The 21048-nt window shown below is 47.1% G+C and overlaps 1 long non-coding RNA gene across 1 annotated transcript; it reads left to right on the top strand.

Moving 5' to 3' along the window:
- The first annotated feature begins 866 nt into the window (after nt 1-866).
- On the top strand, nt 867-1538 carry LOC123116274 (uncharacterized). Its single transcript, XR_006457011.1, has 2 exons — nt 867-933; nt 1004-1538. It is a non-coding gene; the product is annotated as an uncharacterized lncRNA (long non-coding RNA).
- The last annotated feature ends 19510 nt before the right edge of the window (nt 1539-21048 follow it).

Raw genomic sequence — 21048 nt, 5'->3', positions numbered from 1 at the left:
CCGTGACCACCCGGACACCGCCACCTACTGTGTGCCCGACAACCTCGAGAGCATGCACAAGGCCTGTTCGACCTTTTGCTCCACACAAGTTGTTTACAGTTCTCTCCTCGTAACCTCAGAATCTGCATTGCGCCTCTGATAAAAGAAGTTTGCATGGCGCGTCCTCTGGAAAATAACAATCATTTGCATAACTGCATTACGTTTTTTCGGCAGAAGTTTGTTAGCTGGTTAGTTCATGAAACCATTCATTTGTACTGTGATAGGGGCTGTGGTAGCTTTGGTAGCTTTGGCATCATATAATGCATTGTGTTCTTGGCTCAGTTTGGAGTTGTTTCCTGTGACTTGAACATATAAACTAGAAAGCCACGAACGCCATGAACAAGGAGATTGTTTTGCGATGTCTTGAAAATTGGAAAACCTTTGGTACAGTTTGTTTATCTGAGAAGATGTTTCGAGAGCGTCACCAGCCCGGACACCCCGCTCGCCTTCACTAAGGACGACGAGCACGACGAGGCGGCGGCGGCGGAGGATGAGGCCAAGGCTAGTGTGCAAGACAAGGTGAGCTGCCGGGCCATGAGATCTGCGCCCGCCCGCCTCCCTCGGCCAATTCGGCCCGCTTCGATTTTGATTTCTTGCTGCTCGTTGACATGTTCCTCCTCCCCCTCTACCTCAGCTCAGCGGGCGCAGAAGCTGCGTGGCGTGGGCACAAGCTTGTTCCACAAGAAAGCCCATCTCCTAAAGGCTCGTGACGACCTTCGTCTTTTCCTTCTCCCCTTCGAGTTGTCTCTTTTTCGTCGAATTACGTGCGGAATCATTGTCGATCTTATCACGCTGTCTGACCGAATTTGCTTATATGGCATTTTTTCAGATGTGGCAACCTTGGGCGATTGGTTCATTGGAATTTGGATTCTTCTAACCGATGGCTTTTCTGAAGTAAGTTTGTCATGCTGCCCTCAGAATTTATTTCAAGATGGTAAGCTACTCACGCTCTTGCTGTTCCCAGGAGCATTGCACTCACCAATCTAAAGCCCTCATTGTTGGTTTTGGCTCCAGCTATTTGAGCTAATGCAGAAGCATGATGTGTTGCCAATCCTTGTGTCCTTTGTATCTTCATGCCGATCGCAAGAGTTAGTTTCCTATTTTATGGTAATATTCTGATATTTTTATGCGATTCCTGATGCTAGACAAGGAACGTGCGTAGGCTGAGGATTCTAAGCTAGCCACCTTGTTTTCCTCACATGGGGATATTGATGTATGATGCGGAAGCAGGAAGTGTCGTCCATGGCCTTTTGATTGATGCAAAAGTTGTTCAATACTGTAGTATGGACATGCCTGATTCATGCAATTCCAATGATTGCGTTTTGGAAATTCTCTTCCTGTAGTATTTGAGTTTATGTCTACACTTACATGAAGAGCATCAGATATTTGTAAACCATTATTGTGCTTAGAAAGGTTCCTACAGAAAAAGAATCCACTTAAGAAAGCAGAGCCGTTCGTGTGCTTCATATAAGCTATATACATGCCATCTCACCAAGCACTGCTAACATGTTCTTTTTTCAAGAGAGCATATATGTTTCTTTTTTTGTCACCATGTCTTCACGGGCGCTCGTCACCCAAACGCTCCTCACTTCCTAGGTACATATTCTTTGCATGTACCTCAGGGCATGATTTCCATAATTGGACAAGAACTGTATATGGAGCCATTCACTGGAAATGCCTTCTCTTACACCTTGTGGTTAGTTTTTCAATTCTGCGGATCAAGCACTATCAAAGTTTATTCTAATTACGCCAACGGCCTGCCTCATGAAAGCCTTAGCCATTTGTAATTGATCTGGTGTAATTTACTACTTTACTGTTGGATATGAAGTTGTTTTGCTATAAATACCTCACATTCAGTATGCAATGTGCCACTAGAACTATACGACATCACAGAACATGAAGTACTCCTTGCTAGGCACAACCATACACTCTGTTATTCTGAATATTTTGATCTGGTCACAGAGATTTGTTATTTTAGTGATCTATTTATTCGATTTCATAATTATGGTTTCTCTTACTAATACTGCCATAAGATAAGATAGTAAACTAAATCTGACTGATGTGTCATATTTTTTGTCATCTGATTACTAATTAAGCTAATAGTAAGATATTTTATACCCTTTTGTAGACGGTGCAGACTTTGCAAGTATTCAGAGAAATGATGTGCTATTCAAGGGGTTTGGGAGCACTAATAAAGAATCTGTGTTGATGAACTTTTTTGTACCACTAATGAGTAAAGTGAGTTCTTTATAGTTTGCTTCAATTTATTGTAGGAAGATATCGGGTGCAAAAGCACAATTCGGTGCAGCCATGCTTTTTCTGTCGATGAATTTATTATTACAAAAAAAGCAAACATCTCCACTTAATGTTAACTCCAATATGTGTTCAGCCTCTAAACCCACCTGACACTGCCCGGAATGGGATTACCTTGTTCAATTGAGTGATGGCATTGTTGTCATTTGCCCTTCAGAACATTTTCCTCTGAAATAGTGATTAATTAAGTAACTTTTTTCTTCAATAAAGTGATCCTCTTTCCTCATAACATGATTAAGCCACCTGATGTCATCATGTAGTGTATAGCTTATCCTAGCTCAACTTACAGTTCTTTAGCTCCTTTGTTTTCTGACATGTGCACATGGCTACGTATGGGCACCTTGCAAAACAAAATGCAATTGTGATATTTGCAGCTGGCATACACATTCGTATCTAATCCTCTAACCTTTATCTACATGTTTGTAAGCAAGTATTGTTTGTAATTTCTTCATAACAATAGTCATTATCAACATCGGTCTTGATGACTATTTCGTCCAAATCCATTCAACTAACTATTGCCCAACTTTACAATTTTAGTAACAAAGGTGTACAATGTCCAGATATGTGTGGGGTTTATTCATGGTTGCCCCGTTTGTAGGATGAACCTACTCTCTTGTCCCACCTCACTTGACCCCGGTTCGACTGTTGGCACCCACCAACAATGCACAACGGATCAGACTTTGAGTGATCCTCCACGACCCAGTTCCTTCATCCTGCTCACGGTAGTGAAGCACTGCGACGACCATCAATGACACCCTACTTAGGGTGTACTCAGGGTGCTACTTTCCTCGATGGCCTCCCTGTTGTCACTATAGCGGGATGTGTGGGATGAGGTGTGGGGAATATCTTGCGGAGAATGGTCCTCATGTCCAGCTCGACAAGATTAGTTTTTAATGTTTTAAACATTCCATTGCGATTGCACGTTAATGACATATGTGTCATGCAATTGTTTGGATTGACGAAGTCCATAAATGTTGTGATTAGAGGATACTGAGGTCGTAGCCGGTGGCGAGGGATTAAGATAAGTGGTGACACAGTGTCGGCGAGGGATTAAGATAAGTGGTGACATGGGTGGGACATCGTGTTGAAATAGAGGACGTTGAATTGTGGGGGTTTTGAGTCGTATTTATCGGGCTCGTTGCAACGCACGGGCATGTTTACTAGTTCTTACAAAACGCAAATGGGCTATAAGTTCTCCGTCACACACTTCTGGGCCTACTAAGTGACGCGTCCCCTAAAAAATAAGTTGACACGTATGCAAGGCTTTGTCAACTTATTATAGTCAACACACGGTTCTAGCAGCAGTGGCCGTTGGATGTTTATCCAACGGATGTCGTGCTTCTTCTTCAATCTCGGATATTCTTAGCTTCGGCCGCCCAAAAAATGATTCCTCCCCCTGACATCTAGGGCGCACCGTTTCGGAGGCTGACCTGTGGGCCTACTAAGTTGGAGCGTATCAAGGGCTTTGTCAACTTAGTCAATATAAACGATTTTAGCTTCAGTGACCGTACGATGTCCATCCAACGGCCGTAGTGCTTCTTCAACCTCTGGTCTTCTTGGTCCAGCTGCCCAAAGCAGCGCCGGTCGTGCCGCCTGCTCCTGCCTCCTGTGGCCGGCTGTGCTGCCGCGGAGGCCTCACCGCCCCCATACTACTCCCATCGCTGGCCAGGCCATCCCTCCACTCACCCACACCCTCTGTTATTCTGCGGCGCCGGCAGCCTCACACCGCAGCCGAACCAGTGAACCCTCGTACTCCTCTCCGCGCGAGCTTCCACTGCCGTGTCTTCCCCGGCTCCGTGTCGTCCCCTTCCTAGGCGTCGCCGTCGTCCACCGCCCTGGTGCTCTCGGCATGGCATGGTCAACATGGTCAATGACCGACTTCCATCGGAAGAGTACTGTACGTGGAGAGGCTGACAACTGGGTCCATGGCGGCCGCAAGGAAGTGCCTCCTTATTATGCGCAAAATAATTATTCCTCCACCTGACAGCAGGGACCCACCGGACGGGCCACCTTATTTCGCGAAAAAACGTTTCCCCCATGACTGCTGGTACCCACCGGACGGGCCACCGTATTTCGCAAAAAAACATTCCCCCCGGTGTCAGCTCAGACCCACCGGAAGTGCCTCTTTATTACGCACAAAAAATGAATACTCCCCCTGCTAGCTGGGACTCACCTTGGTGGGAAGCTGACTTGTGGGTCTACTAAGTTGACGGGGACGGAGGGCTTTGTCAACTTAGTCAATATGAACGATTCTAGCTCTAGTGACCGTACGATGTCCATCCAACGGCCGTAGTGCTTCTTCAACCTCTGGTCTTCTTGCTCCAGCCGCCCAAAGTAGCGCCGGTCGTGCCGCCTGCTCCTACCTCCCGTGGCCGGCTGTACTGCCGCGGAGGCCTCACCGCCTCCATACTAATCCCACCGCTGGCCAGGCCATCCCTCCACTCCACTCATCCACACCCCCTATTATTCTGCGGCGACGGTAGCGCAGCCGAACCAGTGAACCCTCGTACTCCTCTCCGCGTGGGCATCCACTGCCGCGTCTTCCCCGGCTCTGCGTCGTCCCCTTCCTAGGCCTCGCCGTCGTCTACCGCCGTGGTGCTCTCGGCGCGGCGTGGTCAATGTGGTGAACGACCGAATTCCATTGGAAGAATATTGTACGTGAAGAGGCTGACAGCTGGGTCCATGGCAGCTGCAATGAAGTGCCTCCTTATTACACGGAAAACAATTATTCCTCCACCTGACAGCAGGGACCCACCGGACGGGCCACCAGTATTTCGCGGAAAAAACGTTTGCCCCTGACTGCTGGGACCCACCCGACGGGCAACCGTATTTCGCGAAAAAAACGTTCCCCCTGCTGTCAGCTCGGACCCACCGGAAGTGCCTCCTTATTACGCACAAAAAATGAATACCCCCTGCTAGCTGGGACCCACCTTGGTGGGAGGCTGACTTGTGGGCCTACTAAGTTGAGGGGACGGAGGGCTTTGTCAACTTATTAAATATAAACGATTCTAGCTCCAGTGACCGTACGATGTCCATCCAACGGCCGTAGTGCTTCTTCAACCTCTGGTCTTCTTGCTCCAGCCGCCCAAAGCAGCGCCGGTCGTGCCGCATGCTCCTGCTTCCCGTGGCCGGATGTGCTGCCACGGAGGCCTCACCGCCCCCTACTATTCCCACCGCTGGCCAAGCCCTGCGGCAACGACAGCCTCACACCGCAACCAAACCACTGAACCCTCGTACTCCTCTCAGCACGGGCTTCCACTGCCGCGTCTTCCCCGGCTCCTAGGTCTCACCGTCGTCCACCCCCCTGGTGCTCTCGGCGCGGTGTGGTCAACGTGGTCAAGGAACGACTTCCATCGGACGTGGACTGTATGTGGAGAGGCTGACAACTGGGTCCACGGCCGCAGCAAGGAAGTGCCTCCTTATTACGCGGAAAATAATTATTCCTCCACCTGACAGCGGGGACCCACCGGACGGACCACCGTATTTCACAAAAAAAAAACGTTTCTCCCCTGACTGCTGGGACCCACCAGCTGCACCTTCGCATGCAAGGAAGTGCGTCCGGGCAAAAAAATGATTCGCCCCCCTGACTGCTGGGACCCACCAGCTACATCTTCGCACGCAAGGAAGTGCGTCCGGGCAAAAAAAAAACAATTTGCCACCCTGACTGTTGGGACCCACCAGCTACATCTTCGCACACAAGGAAGTGCGTTCGGGCAAAAAAAAAACAAAACGATTCGCCCCCTTACTGCTGGGACCCACCAGCTACATCTTCGCAGGCCAGGAAGTGCCTGACAGTCGGGACCCACCTGGTCGAAGCATACGTACCGTTGTCATTCTGGTCGCGAACGTGTACGTACATACTGGTCGATGTAGAGGCGCGCACGTGTCGTAGTAGAGGCGCGCACATAGCATGTACACGTACGTACAGCAGCGAGGGTGCAAGAAAGAAAATACGCCCACGTACGTACATACGGGCAGGGTCTCGAACGCCTACTCGCGCATACGTACATGGCTGGGTCAGAACGGAGAAACAGCGTCGTTGTCGTGTTCATGGGGAGGCAACGAAATGCGTCGTGTTCATGGGGAGGCAACGGAATGCGTCGTGTTCATCGGGAGGCAACGGAGCACGTGGGAGCCAACCGGCTGGACGGAACAGGCGATGGAAACGAGGCCTGGCGTACCGCACAACGGAGGAAACAGACCTCCTAAGTTCGGAACGGGGTCCTGTTGATTGAGAGGGGTGTAGCGTACCACAAAACGGAGGAAACGGACCTCCTACGGTCGAAACAGGGGTCCTATTGACCGGGAGGGGTGTGGCGTATCGCAAAACGGAGGAAACGGACCTCCTACAGTCAAAACGGGGGTCCTGTTGATCGGGAGGGGTGTGGCGTACCGCAAAACGGATGAAACGGACCGCCTACGATCGAAACGGGGGTCCTGTTGATCGGGAGGGGTGTGGCGTATTGCAAAACGGACGAAATGGACTTGTGTTGGAGCGCTATGATCGAACGGGGGGGGGGGGGAGGGGTGTGGCGTACCGCAAAACAGGACTCCACGGGATATTGTTCATCTCCACTGTCGACCTCATCCAGCCTCCACGGGCTACCGTCGACCTCCTCCAGCCTCCATGGGCTCCTGTTCATCCAGCCTCCACCGTGTGCTACTCCACCGGCTACTGTTCAACCACCCCTCCACGGGCACCCCTCCACCGTCTAATGTTCATCCAGCCCTCCGCACCACGGGGTCCTGTTCAACCACCCCTCCACGGCCACCCCTCCACCGTCTACTGTTCATCCAGCCCTCCACACCACGGGTTCCTGTTCATCCAGAGGCAATGCCACCGCTCACTGTTCATCCAACCCCCCCCCCACAACGCTCACTGTTCATCCCAGAGGCAGCATCGATCGGCTTCAGTTAGCAGCAGTAGCGAAGGAATCGCTCCATCGGGTTCAGTTAATAGCCATCGATCGATCGCTCGGGTTCAGTAAAGCGTAGCCTGCAGTGCAATCGCTCGGGTTCAGTTAGAGCCCAACGCCTCGCTCGGGTTCAGTTAGAGCCAACGCCTCGCACACACGCGCGTACCTGTACGAGAGAAACGTGCATCGCTCGGCCCCCGACCTCCCACCGTAAACCGGCAACTCCCCAAAATTTTCCTCCCCCTTGCTTCTACCACAGTTTTTTCCATCATGGACGGCCCAAAGAATGTCATGCAGCTGCGTCTCCGGCCCTTCCAGGACGAAAAGCCCATTTTCTGTCATGATTTTTTGTCATAGAAGTAGGAGCCCACCACATCTATGATGATACCGAGTTTTGTCACAATTATCGTCATAGAAGTGTCATATGTACGACAGAAAAAAATTTCATTCGGCCCAAAATGTCATGGATGTGTCTTTTTTTGTAGTGTGTAGCGCTGAATGTTAGCTGATAGACGCTGTTAATCTCACTGTTTGCCGAAGTAGATTACAGTCAATATGCTCTGCTTAATAAGCTTCCTTGCCCTGTTCTACACTCAATCTGCTTAGCTGAGATGGCATGCCAAGGCCGATTAGTTGCTAAAATATCCTGCCATATATTTATTGTGACGTAGATTGCCATGGTCTAGTAGCCAATCTGTTAGGTGAAATAACTCTACACCGTTTTATACTCGATCTTTGTTGCTGCGATGACCTTGATAGTTCGATGGCTGTGTGCTCGGCCTCATTGACTGCTGAAACAGCCTGCCATAATTTAGCACTCAAATCTGTTTGCTGAATTAGCTTTACATATATTTCATTACTTAGATCTGCTCGTCCAAATATCATGCCATAGCTTTAGACATCGACCTAGGTATTTTTTTCTGGACTTCATAAAAAAGCATATATGTTTTTCCTGTAATATCTAGTAGAAGAACTAATTTGTATGTCTAACAGATGGACAGGACTTGGATAACTTCTGCTCAAAATTCTCCGTTGCATATGTCGAGGGGGTTGAAAACTTCATGAAATTTATCAGAGCTGAGTACAGTGGTCCGAAATCAGATGTGCTCTGCCCATGTAGCAGTTGTATGAATTCAGTTACAAGACCCCAGTCAACTGTGCAAAATCATCTACACTTGTATGGGATGTCGGTCACATATACTAGGTGGGTTCATCATGGTGAAACTGTGAACGTCAATGTTATTGACTGCGTGGAAGCAGCATATCACCATCTTGATCTTCCTGATGCTCAGGTGGAAGAGGAGGAGGAGGTGGTGGCGGCGGAGCCAGTGAGTTTGACCAACATTGAAACAATGCTACTAAATGCTCATGCATTCCGTGAACTTTCACCTGCAGAAGAAAAACTATGGGCCCGCATGTTGGAACAATGCAACGTGGCTGTCACCCTAGGAAATAAGCTGTCAGTATTCTCTGCTATGGTCACCTTTCTTCAGGTGAAGACATCTGAGCGGATGACCAACAAATCATTCGATGTGATGTTGGCTGCTTTCCGCAAATCTTTCCTAGATGCGTCTGAGCTGCCACACACCTACAGTAAAATGAAGAATTTCCTTCGTGCAGTTGGAATTGGATATGAAATGATCCATGTTTTTAAGAATAATTGTGTTCTGTTCCGGAAGGATTATGCCAACATAAGTGAATGCCCGAAATGCAAATCATCAAGATGGAAAGATGGTGATGCTGTGAAGAGGATTCCTCATAATGTTCTGAGACATTTTCCAATTACACCAAGATTGCAGAGGTTGTTTCATGATGCTGAAATAAGAGAGGATGTACTGTGGCATTCTAGGAACCAGGAGTACAGATATCGGAATGTAATGAGCCATCCATCTCATGGTAGTGAGTGGAAAAGCTTCAATGATAAACACAAAAAGTTTGCTGCTGACCCGAGAAACATTAGACTTGGCTTAGCTTCCGATGGATTTAACCCATTTGGCCACCAGAACGCCACATATAGCATGTGGCTAGTGCTTGTTATCCCTTACAACGTGCCTCCAAATGTCTGCACCAAAGAATCAAACTACATGATGGCCTTGCTCATCCCAGGTCCAAAAAGTCCTGGAAAAGATTTTGATTTGTTCATGGAGCCTCTTGTGGAGGAACTTCAACAGCTATGGAGGGGTGTTCTCACTCGAGACCTATATAGCAGCCCACCAGCTGATTTCTTTCTACGTGCTGTTATAATTTGGTGCATCCATGATTATCCAGCTTTGGGCACTATGTCAGGGTGAATGACACATGGTTACAATGCATGTGTTCGCTGTGATAGGAGTCCGCTGTCATACACAATACTTAGCACGATCTGTTACATTGGACACCGCCGTTTCCTTGCCAAGGACATGTGTTCAATGCAAAGCATGAAAATCGTGATGCGCCAAAGAGGCTCACCGCCGATGAGTTGCAAGTGGAATTAGAGAAGGTCAGGCATATTACACCAGGAAACCATCCTGGTAATGGTAGCGGGAAAAGGAAGCATGGCAGGGCAGAAGAGAGATTACTGTTTACCCGCGGGTCCACTTTGTGGGACTTGGAGTATTGGAAAGATTTGGATCTGCGGCATAATCTTGATGTGATGCACATCAAGAAAAATATATGTGATAGCATTATCGGCACACTTCTTAATGTTGAAGGCAAGACGAAAGATACCTTAAAATCTAGGATTGATTTGACACACCTGGGTATTAGAAAGGATTTGCAGGTGCAAGATGAAGGTAAACCACGGGATATGGCACCAGCTGTGTACGTCTTGGACAAGGTAAAAAGAAAAGCATTCTGTGAGGTCCTGTCACGTGTGAGATTCCCACATGGATTTGCTTCCAACCCTGAAAGGAGAGTCAGTGCAGATGGAAACAAGGTACAAGGGTTGAAAACTCATGACTGCCATGTCCTACTTCAAAGGGTTTTACCTATTATCCTTAGAGGATTGGGCCGCCCTGACTTATACAGAGCAGTTGCAGAGTTGGGACAATTCTTCAGGGAACTCTGCAGTAGAAATATCAGGATAGATGCTTTGGAGCGTCTTAGAGACAAGATACCAACTATCCTATGCGACCTTGAGAAGATATATCCTCTAGCCTTCTTTGATGTGATGGTGCATTTGGCTGTTCATCTACTAATGAGGCACTACTTAGAGGTCCAGTACAGTATGGCTGGATGTACCCTATTGAAAGGCGGCTAGGCACTTTCAAGGGCTATGTTAGGAACAGAGCTAGACCCGAGGGTTCCATTACAGAGGCCTACATTGCTACAGAAGCGTTGACATTCTGCTCAAAATACATTGAAACAGCTGATCAGCTTAGCAAAGAGGTGGGTGGAGACAATCCCGGGATCAATGTTTTCGATTATTCTGTTCGAGTTACAGGGAAGAGTCGACAAGAGGACAAACCTAAAGATTTGGACAAAATGGTTTGGTATGTGTTGAATAACTGTCCTGAGATACTACCTTATATCAAGTAAGTGCAGTACTGCAGCTTATACATCGTAATCTACTAAACTTGTAGGACATTCTTATATATTTAGATGTTTGATGCGATCACTATGTTGTGCAGCATCTACAAAAAGGAGTTACTGCCGCAAAATCCAAGAAACATTGACAATCTGGTTATGGTAGGATTTGCGAAATGGTTCAAGAGCCATGTAAGCTTTTGAATTGCACTGTCAGTTTTTTTAATATGTTGAGTACATAAGATGATTAGCTTGTCTATTTTCTAACCATAGGTTAAGAAGATGCGGGAGGATGGGTAGGCAATTGATGATGCCCTTTACTCACTAGCAATGGGTCCTGATACTTGGGTAAGACATTATGAATCTTGCGTTGTTGGAGATGTGCGCTACAACACCCTTGCACGAGACGAAGGCAGGAAGACACAAAACAGTGCCATCATGAGCACGGATATGTATGACAAGGAGACAACTGAAATGTATGCTAACATAACAGACATTGTTTAGTTGCAGTACATCTCCAGTTTCGAGGATCATCGGTGTGTGGTTCTGTTGTGCTATCGTTGGTATAACCTGTTTTTCAGGATCGCAAAACCCAGAGCTGATGATTATTTCAAATCCATCAATGTCAAGGCGGCATACCAGACCAACTAGCCTTTTATTTTTGGCAAATCAAGCAACACAGATATTTTTCTTAGAAGACACATTTGCACGTAGCGATGACTGGAGAGTATTGCAAAGGTTTGAGCAGAGGAATTTGTTTAATGAAGTTGCACAACAAGATGATGCTTACACTGCTCCTGATGTACAAGATAACACAGATGTTCCTAATAACTTTTAGAACCATCACGTCAATGACGCCGGTGAAAAGATTGTCTGTCGTGCTGTGGACATACAAGAGTTGATCAAGAAGAAGCCAACATTCGAGGACGTTGAGGACGAAGAAGAAGATGACATCATGGGGAATTATGATTCAGACTGATACACATGGCGAAGATGTTGACGCTACTTCTGTGGATGATGATTACATTGCTTTTGTCGTATTTGCCTGTTAGAAGATGTTTTTATCTACTATGTAAAATTATGTTTGCTATGACAACTGAAACCTGATGAACATGTTGTTTAGTATTTTGCTGTGAGAACATCACTTGTTATGTATGCTGATTTGTGTTTGGTGATTGTATGACAACTAAAACATGATGACATTGTTGTTTAGTTGTACTCATATTTGGCTATGAAACTTGAATTTGATGACATAGTTTGCTGTTGAATTGCAATTTGCTCGACGTCTTTGAATTAGAACAAAGCTGACCCGACAGGGCCTCTGCTGTTTATTTATTTATGAGCAAAAGGGGATACCCCCTGATTTCTGTTAATAGAAATCATTAGATTTTCACAACACTACACCCAGCCTGCTACACAGGTTTCATTCATTACTAGTTTCAGCAAAGTGCTCATGTCATAGCCACTGAATACATCACGAGTGCTACATACAATGCAAATAAAGAGACAATCATCCTACAGAGCACATCGATTTTTCCCATTATCTTCACAAGCTCTTTCATCTCCTCATTGTTTTCAAGGCCGTTCAGCAGTTGTTGCTTGGCCATGATAAGAGGAACTGCATCTTTAACCTTCTGCTCTGCATCTTCCTCTTCTACCGTTCCTTCAGTTACTTGTCCAACACCCCAACCTGCTGGTAATGGGATTCCTCGGCTAACCAAATAATCAACATAGTTGCATTCCCCCACATCAGCAACTTCCTAGAAATACAAATCACACGAATCTTCCCTTTTTTGCACGAATCAAATTGGAAGATCATCAACCAAACTATTGAAAAAAATTAGCAACTGGAAGCAGCAGAACAACACTTAAACATATTATTACCCCATGATTCGAGCATTTGTAGAAGACTCGGCCAGGGTTGAGGATTGTGGTTGAGACGCGACGAATGACTCTGCGTGATTTGCAGTAGTGGCACCACACCAACGGCAGCGGGTTGCGATGAGCAATCAGCTGCGGTGCGCGTGCCGGCGGGGGTGTGATGAGACCCACAGGCGATGGTACGGGTGGCGACTTGGCGCATATCTGGTTGTTACCTTCTGAAGAGCAGGTGGACGAGTAGCCAACGGACATGGTTGCTACGGCTAGAGCTTTTGATGCTAGGCAGATTAAGTAGAGAAGAGGAGAAGCGAACGTTGGATATGTCAGTTTCATTACTTCCAGAGTAGCATAGCACCATATATAGTCATAGTCTAGGTTTGGATTCGAACCAGCTACAGGAGCACATCTCTCTTTTTTCTAAAACTCGGCAACGTCTCTTTACTGGTACACTAGCTTGTTCTGTACGCCTTCCCAAGTCTTTGATTTTCTTTCCCCTTTTTTGTGAGGAAGGAAGGAGGACAAAATTGAGAGTTTCTGGGACTCGAACCCAAGACCTCTCGGTTGAAAACCAAGGGTGCTAGTCACTTATGTGTCGAACGTTCCCTGTGAGGAGGACGGCAGACGAATGCATTTTCCTCCCAGTTTTAGTTGCGACACAAGATCGAACGGTCGCAGTTTCAGGAATGTTAGCAGGCCAACGAGCCCAGTTTTTCTTTTCTTCCTATATATAAAAAAAGTATGCTACTTGGTGTCCGCTTAGTCAACAAACGATTGTGCCAACCTTGACCGTTGGATTGACATTCAACGTCTATCGTGTTTCTTAAGTCTCTTCTTCCTCGAGCCGCTAAAGCCAAACCAGCACCGGCGGGACTGCCTGCTCCCGCCTCCTACGGCTGGCTGTGCTGCCGCGCACGCATCATGGCCACAGCGCACCCTAAAACTCTACGCATCTTCCCCGGCTCCTGTTTGTTCCCGTCCAAGGCCTCACCATCGTCCTGCGCCTTGGTTTGCTCGCCGCGGAGCCGCCCTCGGGTGTTGTCAACATGGTTAACAACCGAGAGAAATAAGGAGATGACCTTACATGGTGAGGATGACAGTAGGGACCTAGCAGCGCGCGCAGTAATTTTGTTTTTTTGGGACAGAGAAGGGTATCAACTGGGTTGTGCGGGACCCGTGGCCCGTATAGCCGAGGCTTTTATTTCATATGTTTAGCACATGACCAGCCTAGTTTGTTTTTTTCCTTTTTGAAAATGGCTAGCCAGCTATTTTGCTTTGCAGAATAACCAACGTAGGCCTACTTGCTTTTCTACGCCCTACTGGGCCGGAAATCTTTCAAGACGAGGTTGCCCAGAAAATGGGCTATAAGTAATAAGAAATGTGCCATAAGTAATAATAAATGGGATGTAAAATGAAAAAATACAGCAAACAGGCAATTAGTTCCAAAATACTGTTTTCTTTCGGATTTTGATATTTTAAATTTCATTGTTTTTGTGCGGGTAAAATTTCATTGAATTTAAATTAAGGTATATTTAGATTTAAAATTAATTTGAATCTGGCTAGAAATTTCGGGATGTATGCTATTTGGGACAGATTTGGAGGCTGACTTGTGGGTCTACTAGGTTGACGTGTACTTTGGCTTTGTCAACTTAGTCCACAAACGATTCTAGCAGCAGTGACCGTTGGATATTAATCCAACAGTCGTGCTGCTTCTTCAATATCTGATCTTCTTGCTCCAGCCGCCCAAACCAGCTCCGGTGGGACTGCCTGCTCCCGCCTCCCGTGGCCGGCTGTGCTGCCGCACAGGCCGCACCGCCCCACCCTACTTCATTGTTGGCCAGGCCATTCCTCTACTCACCCACACCTCCTGTTATTTTCCGGCGACGGCAGCTGGACCAGTAAACCATCGTACTCCCCACCGCGTGGGCAACCATTGCCGAGTCTTCCCCGGCTCCATGTCGTTCCCTTCCTAGGCCTCGCCGTCGTCCACCACCATGGTCCCCTCGGCACGGCTTGGTCAACAAACGACATCCATCGGACGTGGACTGTACGTGGAGAGGCTGACAGCTGGGTCCACGGCCGCACACAAGGAAATGCCTCCTTATTTGGCGCAAAATAATGATTCCTCCACCTGACAGCTGGGACCCACCGGAAGGGCCTCTGTATTTCGTGAAAAATGTTCCCCCCACTGACATGTCGGACCTACCAGCTATATCTTCGCACACAAGGAAGTGGCTCCCTATTACGCACAAAAAATGAATTCCCCCTACTAGCTGGGACCCACCATAGTGGGAAGATGACTTGTGGGCCAACTAAGTTGATAGGGATGGAGGGCTTTGTCAACTTAGTCAATATGAACGATTCTAGCTCCTGTGACCGTACGATGTCCATCCAATGGCCGTAGTGCTTCTTGAACCTCTGGTCTTCTTGCTCCAGCCGCCCAAAGCAGCGTCAGTCGTGCCACATGCTCCAGCCTCCTATGGCCGGCTATGCTGCCGTGGAGGCCTCACCGTCCCCTACTATTCCCACCGCTGGCCAGGCCCTGCGGCGACGGTAGACTCACACCGCAGCCGAACCAGTGAACCCTCGTACTCCTTTCACTACTAGGGAAAAGCCTAGCAGCAGTGCAGGTTTTGGGCCTCTCAGTAGCACGGGGACCGACGCTACTAATAAGGCGCTACAGCTAACGTATAGCAGTAGCACCTGTTGTACCATGCTACTGCTATACATGAATAGCTGTAGCGCTCTTTAGAAAAGGGCGCTGCTGATATTATCTGCAGCGCTGTTTACAGGGAAGCGCTACTGGTAAGGCGGCGCTACTGCTAAATTCCCCCCCCCTCACTACTACTAGTTTTATTAGTTTTTCTCCCTGCATATTTGTTTTGTATTTGAATAGGCTTTATACAATAATCTTTAGCATATCATACACATACAAATGTAATCATAGCATATACATACAATTAGACTCATCAAATCATGTCATCTTCATAATCATCATCCAACACAAAGTGGTCTCTCGTCATCATCTCGAAAATAGCGATACAAGTCTCGATTACTTGCAAATACACCGTCATCCATCTAAACAATGATATACGCGAGAAGAGCTATCACTTTGAGTACATGAGTTCGTATCCCTCTCTCGCATTAGCGTGAACCTAAACTAACTACTGCCTGTCGCTCGAAAACCGGAAACCGGTACACCTGGTCCTCATCTGGATCTTCATAATCCTTCTCATTCCGGCCCGGGAACAAGAATATCTGGTGAAACTTCTTTAGGAGGGAGCTCCTCATATTTTCTATCTTTTGTAGTTTCTCATCATTGGTGGTGGCGGTAGTCCTTACGATGCAGCCTATTTTATTGTCGTAGCACGCGCGCGCTTCATCGGGCCCCTTTGGCTCAAAATTGCCATCGTCCACCTCCGTGACAACCAGTCTAGTAGTCCTGAGTTTGTTAGGAAGCCGTTGCCTCTTTGCTTTCGGTTCTACACCAGCTCCGCTCCCTGAGGCAGTGCCGGTCTCAGTCTCAGTGCCGGTCTCGATGCCGGTCTGATTCTCAGCGCCGATCTCAGTCTCAGCACCGGTCTGCATGTCGGTCTCAGTCCTTGATGCCACCGGTGGGCCCAGCAACAATATTGGTTGATCGTCGGCAAGGCTAAAAAATTCGTCTGCCGCCCGGTAGACGTCGTCGCAATCACCAGAACCATGTCCTTCATCGTTGCTAGCCATGTTTCCTATGATTAAATCTAGTCAATTAATTCTAGACCTAATAAAATGCATAATGACATTAAAAAAGGCCTATTATTTTGCAGGAACGTTGACTCCTTCCTGGTGCGGCAAATCCCGGGCACTCGATATGTCCTAGTTTGTAGCACGTCATGCCGAAATTCACGGAAAATTTCGGCATGACTTTTGCTACAAAGTGGACAAATCGAGAACCTGAAATTTGCTGGAACAGAAATGAATCAACATTCCGGCAAAACATAGGCCACTCAGCATCATTCCCTGGAAACAGTGTTCAAATATCCCTCTTCGACACCGCAACACATGTCCAAATATACACGAGCAACCCATGTCCAAATTTCACAAGCTAATTCAAAAACAAAGTGTAGAAGAAAATTCATTTAACTACTAATAGAAAAAAATTCAGTTAACTTTAGTGCTCTATAATGATGAAAGAAAAAATAATTCAGTTAACTACTAATTTCATTCATTTAGGTTATTCATTCAACATCACCTAATTAACCTACTGTACCACTACTACTAGCAGCACAACTAACCTAATTAACCTAGCAAAACTCTAGTGCCCTAACTGAAAAACATCTAATTAACATCTACTAGTACCACTATTGCCCTAACCTAATTAACATCTACTAGTATCACTATATACTATACAAGCAGTATCTACCCTAATTAAACCCTACTGCCCTAACTAACTTTTGTTGTAAACCAAATTTTTTGCTCTAAACTAATTTTTGCTCTAACATCTACTACTTAACATCCTTTGCTCTAAACTAAATTTTTTGCTTTAAACAAACTTTTGCTCTACTAATTTTTTCTCTAAAATGCAGAGAGAGAGGAGTTAGGGGGAGGGTGGGGGACTTACAGAGAGGGGAGATACGGTGGCGGGGAGGTGCTCGGTGCCGGAGGCAGGGGCGGAGAGGGCGGGCTCGGGCACAGGCAACGGCGGTCCTGGGCGGGCTCGGGCGGCAGTGAGGTGGAGGGCGCCGACGGTGACGTCGAGGGCGGCCTCGGGCGGCGGCGGTGAGGATGACGGCGGCCTCGGGGAGAGACGGTGAGGTTGCGGGCGTCCACGCCGGCAGGAGACGGCGGCGAAATGGGGCGACGACGAATTGGGGAGACGGCGGCGAGGGCGAGGGATTTGGGGAAGAAGTGTGGTGGCCGGGGGCGGGAGGGGGGGGGAACCGCTGTTTAAGTGAAACATAACAGTAGCGCGTTTCCAAAATGCGCTATAGCTAAGTTAGCTACAACGCGTTTCCTGAAACCCGCTACTTCTATTCCTTTCTCCTTTTCCCCCCTTTTTCTTTTATTTTTCTTTACATTTTATTTTTTTCCTTTCTCCTTTTTCTATTTCTTTCATTTTGATTTACTTTTCTACATGTTTTTTCACTTTATTTTATTTCCGTTAGCAGCAGCGCCTTACACGTAAGCGCGCTACAGCTAAGGAGAGTAGCAGTAGCGCTGGGCCAGTATACGCGCTACTGCTAGGTTGGGCTAGCCATGTGCACCCAGTTCAAACATAGCAGTAGCACTTTTCGCTTGTACGCGCTACTGCTAAAGTCATAGCAGTAGCGCGGACCCACCAGCTACATCTTTGCACGCAAGGAAGTGCCTGACAGTCGGGACCCACCTGGTCGAATCGTATGTAGCGTTGTCATTCTGGTCGCGAACGTGTACATACATATATACTGGTCGATGTAGAGGCGCGCATGTGTCGTAGTAGAGGCGCGCATGTAGCATGTACACGTACGTACAGCGGCCAGTGTGCAAGAAACAAAATACGTCCATGTATGTGTACATACGGGCGGGGTCTCGAACGCTTACTCGCGCATACGTACGGCCAGGGCTCGTGTACAAGGCTGGGTCGGAATAGAAAAACAACATCATCGTCGTCGTGTTCATGGGGAGCCAACCGGCTGGGTCGGAACAGAATGCGTCATCGTGTTCATCGGGAGGGCTTGGATGGAACAGGCGATGGAAATGAGTCCTGGCGTACCGCAGAACGGATGAAACGTCCTTGTGTTCGACCGGCCACGTTCGAAACGGGATCCTGTTCATCGGGAGGGGTCTGGCATATTGCAAAACGGAGGAAACAAACCTCCTACGGTCGAAACGGGGGTCCTGTTGATCGGGGGCGTACCGCAAAACGGACGAAACGGACTTGTGTTGGAGCGCTACGGTCGAAACGGGGGTCCTGTTCATTGGGAGGGGTATGGTGTACCACAAAACGGGACTCCACGGGATACTATTCATCTCCACTATCGACCTCCTCCAGCCTCCACGGGCTACCGTCGACCTCCTCCAGCCTCCACGGGCTCCTGTTCATCCAGCCTCCACCGCGCGCTACTCCACCGGCCACTGTTCAACCACCCCTCCACCGTCTACTGTTCATCCAGCCCTCAATGGGGTCATCCTATTCATCCAGCCCTGCACGGGGTCCTGTTCATCCAGCCCCAACCGGCTCGATCGATCGGGGTCCTGTTCACCCAGAGGCAACGCCACGGGGTCCTGTTCATCCACCCCCCACCGCTCACTGTTCATCCAACCCCCTGCAACGTGAACTGTTCATCCAGAGGCAACATCGATCAGCTTCAATTAGCAGCAGTAGTGAAGGAATCACTCGACCGGGTTCAGTTAACAGCCTTCGATCGATCGCTCGGGTTCAGTAACGCGTAGCCTGCAGTGCAATCGCTCAGGTTTAGTTAGAGCCCAACGCCTCGCTCGGGTTCAGTTAGAGCCAATGCCTCGCACACACACGCGTACGTGTACGAGAGAAATGCGCATCGCTCGACCCCCGACCACCTACCGTAACCGGGAACTCCCCGAAATTTTCCTCGCCCTTGCTTCTACCACGGTTTTTCCCGTCATGGACGGCCCAAAGAATGTCATGCAGCTGCATCTCCGGCCCGCCCAGGACGAAAAGCCCATTTTCTGTCATGATTTTTTGTCATAGAAGTAGGAGCCCACCACATCTACGATGATACCGGGTTTTGTCACAATTATCGTCATAGAAGTGTCATAAGTATGACATATTTTTTTTCGTTCGGCCCAAAATGTCACGGATGTGTCTTTCTTTGTAGTGTAGGGGCGTTAAACGGTAGCGCTAGTTGGGAGGCAACCCAATTTTATTTGTGTTTTTCGTTTTTGTTTTTGTTTCTGTTTAGAGATAAGTTTTGCATCTACCTTATGTTTAGATGTGTTTTTATGTTTTGATTAGTGTTTGTGCCAAGTAGAACCTATAGGATAACCTATGGTGATAGTTAATTTGATTCTACTGAAAAACAGAAACTTTGCGCGCACGAAAATAATTTTATTAATTCACAGAAATGTGATTTTACGTTGATTCTTTATGCTGTATATCAATAGATAAATTGCCCAGGACTTCCTATTTTGGTAGGATTTTAAGGTTACATAAGTATTCGAGAGTTACAGATTGCTACAGACTGTTCTGTTTTTGACAGATTTTGCCTTTCGTGTGTTGTTTGCTTATTTTGATGCATCTATGGCTAGTATTAAGTGGTATGAACCATAGAGAAATTGGAATACAGTAGGTTTAACACCAATATAAATAAAGAATGAGTTCATTAAAGTACCTTGTGTGGTGGTTTTTCTTTCTTTCACTAACGGAGCTTATGAGATTTCCTGTTGAGTTTTGTGCTGTGAAGTTTTCAAGTTTTGGGTAAAGATTTGATGGACTATGGAATAAGGAGTGGCAAGATCCCAAGCTTGGGGATGACCATGGCACCCCAAGATATTCAAGAATATCCAAAAGCCTAAGCTTGGGGATGCCCCAGGAAGGCATCCCCTCTTTCGTCTTCGTTTATCGGTAACTTTACTTGGAGCTATATTTTTATTCGCCACATGATATGTGTTTTGCTTGGAGCATCTTGTATGATATTAGTATTTGCTTTTTAGTTTACCACAATCATCCTTGCTGTACACACATTTTGGGAGAAGCCCACTTGATTAGAATTTATTAGAATACTCTATCTGCTTCACTTATATCTTTTGAGCAAGATAGTTTTTGCTCTAGTGCTTCACTTATATCTTTTAGAGCACGGCGGTGGATTAATTTTGAAGAAATTGTTGATCTCTCATGCTTCACTTATATTATTTTTAGAGTCTTTTAGAACAACATGGTATTTGCTATGGTTATAAATTTGGTCCTAGAATGATGAGCATCCAAGTTGGGTATAATAAAAACTATCATAGAAAGTGCATAAAACACTAGGATCAATTTGATGCTTGATAATTGTTTTGAGATATAAAGGTAGTAATGCTAGAGTCATGCTAGTGGGTAATTATTAAATTGAGAAATACTTGTGTTGAAGTTGGCAAGTCCCGTAGCATGCACGTATGGTAAAAGTTGTGTGAAAAATTTGTTGCATGAGGTGCTCTTTTGATTGTCTTCCTTATGAGTGGCAGTCAGGGACAAGCGACGGTCTTTTCCTACCAATCTAGCCCTCTAGGGGCATGCATAGTAGTACTTTGCTTCGAGGGCTAAGTAGAATTTTGCAATACGTATATGAGTTCTTTATGACTAATGTGAGTCCATGGATATACGCACACTCACCCTTCCACTTTGCTAGCCTATTGTGACATGCAACTTTCACCGGTATCATGCACCCATTATTTACCTTCCTCAAAACAGCCACCATAC

This window comes from Triticum aestivum, chromosome 5B, assembly GCF_018294505.1.
Source record: "Triticum aestivum cultivar Chinese Spring chromosome 5B, IWGSC CS RefSeq v2.1, whole genome shotgun sequence".
NCBI classification, from domain to species: domain Eukaryota; kingdom Viridiplantae; phylum Streptophyta; class Magnoliopsida; order Poales; family Poaceae; genus Triticum; species Triticum aestivum.
This window is presented reverse-complemented; position numbering and strand designations above follow the sequence as displayed.